The following is an 8,850-nucleotide window of genomic DNA, read 5'->3' as shown; positions in this document are numbered from 1 at the left end:
TTCTGGTTGACCCCTGGCCATCCTTGAAGATGGTCCAGTTACCTCTTTCTCCTTCCCAGCCATGGAGCATTTTGTGCTCACATCTCTGCTGTAAGCCTGCAGCTTCTCCCTGACTACACACAGCTGGCCAGGTATCCATGTTTCCCGCTTGATTGCAGCCCCTTCCTGTTGTCTCTAGGCCTCACAGCATGCCGTGTGTGGATCTGAGACATGGTACCCTTGCCTTGAATGGGTGAGTGATAGGACCTTTGTTTCTCTTAACTTTTGCCTTGGAGGAGAGGTAGGGAAATGAAGGTGGTGAGAGAGCATGTAGGTCCTGCCTAGACACAGCCAGAGAAGGTGGGCCTGGGGGTACCTATTTGCCATATGCCTCCCCTCAATAGAGAAGACACTAGCACCGTATCTTTGGACTTCTACACTTTAGAACTATGTGCTAAATAAGCCTCTTGGGGAGAGTGGGTACCGAGGCTTGTACTTAGGGCCTCGTGCTTTCCCTTCACGTTCTCCGCTCAAGGCTGGTACTCTACCACTTGAGTCATACTTCACTTTCAGCTTCTTGCTGGTTAGTTAAGAGGCTCTTGGACTTTTGTGCCTGGGCTGGCTTTGAACTGCAACCTTCAGATATTAGCCTCCTGAGCAGCTAGGATTACATGCATGAGCTACTGGAACCAGGAAATAAACCTCTTTTCTTTATCAATTACTTGGACTGAGATATATTGTTATAGCATTAGGAAATAATCTAAGACAGCTGGAATGAGGCACACAGCTCTTAGTCCTTTTATTGTTAGTGTGTTTTTCAGATAGTATCTCATGCTAACTTTGCCAGGGTGGATCTTGGACTAATATCTTCCTATTTCCACCTCTCATATAGCTGGGATTACAGACATGCACCACTACAGCAGGCCCTGTTCTGCTGCTTGAACACAATGATGCATTTGCCTTTGGGGGACAAAGTCTCCTAAGCCAAACAGTTCAATGTGTGATGGGTCTGGCCCTCAGGCAGCAGGAAATGTTTATGGAAAGTTCCATCACTTTGCAGGCCAGAGGAAATGCCCTGATGCCTTATGGGGGAGGCTGTTCTTGGGAGGGTATTTTCTGCCCTGGTGTTCCTCATGATAATTCTCTGAGCTTTTCTGAGCATGGATTTACCAAGTTGAGTGTGAAGGCTGAGGGGGTGGTCCTGAGCCCTTTTAAGGATTAGAAAATAAAATCTAGCACTTCTACCAAACAGAGGAATGACCCACGGCTGGAAAATGAGCTGAGTAGAGCACAAAGTGTTCTGTCCATTTCCTGGACACTGTTAGTTTTCTGGGCAAGGGTGGTCACGAAGAAGGATGTTGCTGCACTCAGGCACTCACTGAGCACAACAAAGGTCTCGTCTTGCACAGATAGAGGATTCACAAAACTTTTCTGGATAAGAAACATAAATGCAATGAATTTTCTATTTGTAACATATACATTAGTGTTGGCATGTTCAAGAAAGTGCTACCATTGCTAGTGATGAGAAAGAAACAGGATTAAGAATATGAGCAGGTAGAAGTCCAGGTGCTTGTTGCTCATGTCTACAATCCTAGCTACTTGGGAGGCTAAAATCAGGAGATATTTGTGCAAAGCCAGCCTGGGTTTGAGTCTGTGAGATGTTTTTCTCCAATTAACCAGCAAAAAGCCAGAAGTAGAGGTGTGGTTCAAGTGACAGAGCACTGGCCTTGAATGAAAGAACTGAGAGTTAGAAATCCCAAATTTAAACCCCAGTACAGGTACAGGGAGAAGGGGAAGGGGAGGCAGAGAGAGATACAGAGAGAGACACACAGAGAGAGAAACACACAGAGACATAGAGAGACACAGAAAGACGCAGGGAAATACAGAGAGAATATCTTCAGATAGAGGAGCAGAGACAGATACTCAGGTCAAGGGTTTGGCTAGCCAAGACCCAAAGGTATGGAAGAGTGTGGAGGTATGGTCCTCTCTGGATCAGAGCTCTAAACCTTGAATGTGTGAAGCAGCTGGAGACAAGCCATGGAAGTAAAGTCTGGGACAGACTTGCAGAGGCCCTGATTGTTAGCTAAGGCTGTTATATTTCTGAAGTAGGAAGTTGCGGCAGAGCTTCACTCAGTACTTTGTCTTAGTTTTGGTTTGCTGTTGAAGGTGAGGAGAGAAGGGATCAGAAAGTAGGACAGATTTCTTAGGTCCCATTCTCTGGCCTTTGAATGCCCTCTCTTTTTGCCTATACAGATTCAGGGATAAGAGCTGACTGGGGTCCTAGTTGGAGCTCCCTTCTCAGTACTCTGCAGGAGGACTTGGGCAAGAAATGAATGAAGTGCCAACAACTTGCCCTCCACTTACTCTGTTAGCTTGGGTCAGGGAAGTTGGCCTGGAAAGTGCTCCTTGGGGGCCAGTTTGCAGTAAGCTGCAGAAGCCTGGAGCCAGCAGGGAAATAACCACAGAGCAGGAGCTGGCTCAGCTAAAAGGAAGGAGGACTAATGCACGTCCAATGTCTGCTTGCAGCCAGGCACTGGGCTGAGCCGCTTGAAACAAGTCATTTCACTGTAATGCTTTTAAGAAACTTTGTGAGTTGCTCCTGTTGCAAAGATGTTGCAACTTAGGCTCAAAGCAGTTAAGTGACTTGTCCTAAGTCCCATAGTTAGTAAGTAGAGGAGCTGGGATTTGAACCTAATTACCTGCAACTAGATTGGTTTGTTCCTATCTACTCAACTATGACCCTTTGCCAACCAGTTAAGCCTGAAATCTCAGAGAGTCCCATTTTGAATCAAGAGGGAATTGGAAGATTTCTCCAGGGCATGATATAACCTCTGCCACTTTTTTTTTTGGTCCATCATGGGGCTTGAACTCAGGGTCTTGTTGCTGTCCTTGAGCTCTTTTGCTCAAGGCTAGCACTTTACTGCTTTTAAGGATGAGGAGAGAAGGGATCAGAAAGGAGGGCAGATTGCCTAGGTCCACTTCTCTGGCCTTAGTATGCTCTCTCTTTTTGCCCATACAGACTCAGGGATAAGAGTGGCTTGGGCCCTAGTTGAAGCCCCCTTCTCAGTACTCTGCAGGAAGACTTGAGCAAGACGCTTGAATCACAGCACAGTGATGTGTTCTGTTGGTTAAGTATCAGTTCTCATTAGAACCCAAGTGTACTGAGAAGGGGCCACTATAAGCAGCTTGCTGTTCAGTAACACACTGCTGAGAATGAAGAGATTTGAGGCTTATTCAGAAATAGTGACTTGAGAGTAAAGCAAGTGCTTCCCTTCCCTTTCCCCAAATCAGATAAACTTATACACGAGACGAAGGGCACAGAGATCAAAAACAGTGACAAAAGGGAATAAACCAAAGGGAAAAAAGTGCAAACAGTATAGTAAAAATCCTCTAGTTTCTATTCTAGTTTTCTGGTGGTGAATTGGAGGTAAGAATCTCATGGACTTTTTTGCTCCGGCTGACTTTAAACTGTGATCCTCAGACCTCAGCCTCCCAAGTAGCTAGGATTACAGTATGAGCCACCATTGCCTGGCTTCTATTCTACTCTTTTATTTTTTTTTGCCCCCATGGGCACTGCCTCCTCTTCATTTTGATTTGAGTAGATTAAAAAAATTATTGTAAAGGTGATGTACAGAGGGGTTACAGTTACATAAGTCAGGTAATGAGTACATTTCTTTTTGGACAGTGTCACTCCTCCCCGATTTTCTCCCAGTTTTCCTCCTCTTGCCCCCTTCTACCCCAAGTGTATGGTTCGTTTCCAACATAGTGTCAAGTGAGTATCACTGCTGAATTGGTTCACTCTTTGTCTCGATGTTTCAGTGCTTCCCCTTCCTCTCCCCAAACCAGATAAACTTATACACAAGATGAAGGGCACAGAGAGCAAAAGCAGTGACAAAAGGGAATAAACCAAAGAAAAAGAAAAAAAAAAGCGCAAACAGTATAGTAAAAATCCTCTAGTTTCTGTTCCTTGGAGTTTATTTCAATAAGCATCATTTTAAATGATCATATGCACATAGCTATTGAGCCCTTGTGATCCTTGAGAAGATTTAAAAAATCAAACCATCCAGGAGTGTAACCTACTTCTCCTTCTCTTTCTCCTTTCTCCTGGCTGCCACACCAAGAGGCAAGTGGCTTGTATGGGAGATTCCAGGTGCCTCGCTTATATGTGTAGCTTGACTGGTGTCTCTTGCAACCCAGGTGAGTGAGAACTGGATGTTTTTTAAATATGATAATGGGATCTGTAGAGCTTTGGAGGAAAAGGAACAGCATGTAAGAGCCAGTGCTTCATGCCTATAATCCCAGCTACTCAGGAGACTGAAACCTGAGGATTGAGACTCAAGCCAGCACAGATGGACAAATCCTAGATACTAGAAAGAAAGGAGAAAAGGAAACACTGGAAGGAGAAAAGAAAGGAGGAAAGAAAATAGGAAAGAAGGAAGGAAACAGTGAAAGGAGCAAAGAGGAGAGAATATTTCAGTCTTGGATGATATTTGATGGCTGGCTCCCTCTCCCTGAGGACTAAGCCCTGGGGACAAGTTCTGACTATCCAGTAGGTTCTCTGAGGAAGATGTTTCCCCACTTATAGCATTAAGATGGTGTCTAGGCATTGTCTCCTGGGAGGAGGACAGGAGTGCAAATGTGGCATCAGATAGTGATTATCCAAAAGATGACTGCATTCTGGGTGGGGAGGAGAGCCTGCCTTCACCCCCTAGGGCCTTATTGCTGAGAAAGGCACAGGATGCATACCCCAGCTGCCTCTGGGGTATCTTGACATACAAATGTGTTTGCAGAAGCCTCCTTGCCAATGAGACTTCATTCCTGATGAGCCTTAGGTCCCCCAGTATCATTACCACCAGCCATCCTCATCTCAAGTCACTGGAGAAAGAGGTAGTGGCTCCTCTGTACCATTAACTGTACTGTGATTAAATGGATTCTAATGAAACTCTCACTCAGAAGCATCTCCTTCTAGGATGGCTGCCAAGAGCTTCCATCACAGCACAGTGATGTGTTCTGTTGGTTAAGTATCAGTCCTCATTAGAACCCAAGTGTACTGGGAAGGGGCCACTATAAGCAGCTTGCTGTTCAGTAACACACTGCTGAGAATGAAGGGATTTGAGGCTTATTCAGCAATTGTGACTTGAGAGGAAACAGTATGGAGTACAGAGATATTCCCAACAGTGCACACCCTAGGAAAAGTGCACCCGGGGGTCAATGTGGGTTTGGTTGTGCATGGTTGTAACATCAACTCTAACCAACAGCAGGGTGATTGACCATGGGTCAGGTCAATCATTTCAGTCAGCCTCTTTGGGCCCCGGATTTCTTATTTATCAATCATGGATTTGGGGATGAAAAGATCTCTAAAGATTTTACCAGTTTGGAAATTTGCATTCTTGGAAGCCATTAGGGACAGAAGTTCTCAGCATCGATCATATTTGGTCTCTTGATCACTTTTGGTTGGAAGAGATTCTAGGAGAATCAGTGCAAATGCTCATAAGAAAACAACTTTAACAGATCCACTGTGATGCTAAAAGCCCTGAGAGATTTTTGTTATAGTGTTTTTGATTATACAGCTCTTCTTTGAGGGTGAAAAGAACTAATGACTGTGCATTTCTTTTTTTTTAATTTTTATTGTCAAACTGATGTACATAGAGGTTACAGTTTCATATGTTAGGCATTGGATACATTTCTTGTACTGTTTGTTACCTCTTCCCTCATTCCCCTCTCCCCCTCCCCCTTTTTCTTTCCCCCCATGAGTTGTTCAGTTGATTTACACCAAATAGTTTTTCAAGTATTGCTTTCGTAGTTGTTTGTCTTTTTACCCTGTGTCTCTCGATTTTGGTATTCCCTTTCAGTTTCCTAGTTCTAACACCAGTATACACGGTTTCCAATGTACTCAGATAAGATACAGAGATAGTGCAGGTATAACCACAGAAAGGGGACACAAGAGGGTCATCAATAATAGAAGCTACTGTTTCACATCACATGTTGAAAGTAATTACAACAGTGATATAACAGTTGTTTCTATAACATGGAGTTCATTTCACTTAGCATGATCTTATGTGTTCATAAGAGTATAGCTATTGGGCTCTTGTGATCCTCTGCTGTGACTAGTCTAAACCTGTGCTAATTATTCCCTATGAGAAGGTCAAAAGGGAACTCTACTTTATTGTTGGTGGGAATGTAAACTGGTTCAGTCACTCTGGCAAGTGGTATGGAGATTCCTCAGAAGGTTGAACATTGAGCTCCCCTATGACCCAGCAGCCCCACTTTTGGGCATCTGCCCAAAAGACCACAATCAAGAACACACGAAAGCCACCAGCACAACAATGTTCATCACAGCACAATTTGTCATAGCTAGAATATGGAACCAACCCAGATGCCCCTCCGTATGACTGTGCATTTCTAAAGGAGTTTGCCCAGTGACAAAATTGGCAGTAGGGGTGGGGAGCTGTCCAGCAGAGGCAGCTGCTGAAGCCGGTCAGGAACCGTTCCACTGGGATGCCTAGTCACACAGCACTCTGCAGCCTATGGGGTGCCAACGAGGGTGCTAGCAGACATTGATCTTGTCTTTAAGGGCTTACCCTCAGTGAGAAAGATTGGGCACACGAGTTGGACTTACTAGCATCCTGCTATGAAAAAAGACAATTCATAGTGGATGGATTTAGAAGAGAGGAAAGTATGTTTGAAAGACTAGAGGACTGGGTTTTGAGGGGGGATTTATTTATGACCAGAAACTCTTTAATGGTATATTGATGAGACAATCTTTGTTGGGAGGAGGGGGAAGGGGGAAGATAAAGAGTGGAGGAGAATAGGAGGAGGAAGCTGGAGAAGGGGAAAGGTAAGCAAGGGAGAGAAAGAAAAGATGTGGAAGGAGATGGAAGATAAGCCAAAGTGAAGCTTGCATACCTCTGCTGCTGCTTCCAGTGGTGAACTAAGATTTCAGTCTTGGGGGAGAGGGCTGAAAATGGGGGGGGGAGAATAAGGAATGGAGGAAGGGGATTCTTGGGGGAAGTCACTGACTAAGCAATTATAGGACTGATTTCTTAAGCAATTATAGGCTTGACTTTCCTCTTATACAAGGGTACTCTGTGCCACAGTCACAATTCCAGGATTTGAAGTTGGAGATATTCAGAGCCACGGAGGGGCTAAGCAATCTTTCTTTCTTTCTTTTTCTTTCTTTCTTTCTTTCTTTCTTCCTTCCTTTCTTTCTTTCCCTCCCTTCCTCCCTTCCTCCCTCCCTCCCTCCCCTCCCTTCCTCCCTCCCTCCCTCCCCTCCCTTCCTCCCTCTTTCTTTCTTTCTTTCTTTCTTTCTTTCTTTCTTTCTTTCTTTCTTTCTTTCTTTCTTTCTTTCTTTTCTTTCTTTCTCTCCCCCAGTCTTCCCCACTACCTCAGGACTGCCTATCCCATTGTTCCTAAAACTCTGCTTTCATGGTTTGGGGCCTCAAGACTGACGTTAGACAGCAAGGGTTTTACTTACTTTTTAACTTAATAGTAATTAAAAAAATTGAATTAATCATAACTTTGCAGCACTGAGGTTTGAAGTCAGGGCTAAGGTGTGCCAGGTTATGCTCTATCTTTTGAGCCACATCCCTAGCCCTTTTTGCTTTAGTTTACTTCAGGCAGACTCTGGAGGGTTTTTTTTTTTCTGTCTAAGACTGGCCTTAGATTGAGATCCTCCTAACTATGCTTCTAACACAGCTGGGATTACTGTGCCCAGTCCCTGGATTGCATGGGCTGTTGATCTGTCCTCACAGGAATTATTTTTCTCTTTAGGAAGAAATTGCCTCATTCCACTCCCTGGACCATCTCTTTTCTTCCCTTCCTTCTGTGGGGAATCACATTCATGTTTACTTGTTTTAGGAAGTGGTTTACCCAAGTTTCCATGTCAGCCAGCATCATCTTCACTCAAAGCTTAACTATTAAAATTTTCTCTCCACTGTTTAGAATTGGTTTTTGTGTTTCTCAATGCATCGAAGTAGGTGTGCATTTGCAATACAGTCTTGGGCTCCTAGGCTGGTTTCAAAGAAGGAGGTTGGCAATAATGAGCTCTTGTTAATCTCTTCACCAGCAAAACTACGCAATTTCTGTGTGAAGTTTTCTGCCCCACAATGATCTCTTCATTCCCCTCCTACTTAAAGTGGAAGGGGCAGGTTGATGGGAGATTGGGCTCTTTGAAAGCTAGTCTTTAGAGAAGACAAAGGCCCTTAGAGCAGTGTTGACCATGGACAGTTTTCTCTTTGTTATTTACTGCTTGGGCTTTTATAGAAGAGCTCAGCCCACACATGTTCTGAGTTTTCAGATCACATAACGGTTGGGCCCAACTCCCTCCTGCTGACATGCAAGAATAATAATCTTTCATAGTGAGGGATTCAGGTTATGTTTCATAAGAAAACCCCAAGGATTAAAATTCTTCTTGCCACTGGTGTATTTTATTGGGTAAAAGGGGAAGAGAGGTTAGGTATGTCTAGAACAGATTCCTGACACTGTAGGCTGAAGGGAATGGTGACCTGGACTAAAAGACTCTTTAAACTGATTTTATGGACTTTTCAATCTCTGGCTGAATACACACTACCCCTATTTATTCCACTCTGCCCTGGGGACATGGACTATTTTATGCTTGTGAAAGAATGGTTGTATCTATTATGAGAACTGATAGATACAATTTAGATGTGCATGCAATTAAAAATGAAATCAAGCGAGTTCATAAAAGTCTAACCTCTTAGTTTAACAAGCTTGCTTGTAGACATGCCATTCAGACCACTCTAGCCCCAGCTAGGGGCTGGGGCACAGGGCGAGGTTGAGCTGTTGAGGAAACAGTAAAGGTGAAGTCTTAAAATCCTCTCTACTTCAATCCTGCTATACACCCTGCAT

The sequence above is a fragment of the Perognathus longimembris genome, chromosome 3, assembly GCF_023159225.1.
Source record: "Perognathus longimembris pacificus isolate PPM17 chromosome 3, ASM2315922v1, whole genome shotgun sequence".
Classification (NCBI taxonomy): Eukaryota; Metazoa; Chordata; class Mammalia; order Rodentia; family Heteromyidae; genus Perognathus; species Perognathus longimembris.
Note: the sequence above shows the minus strand (reverse complement) of the source record.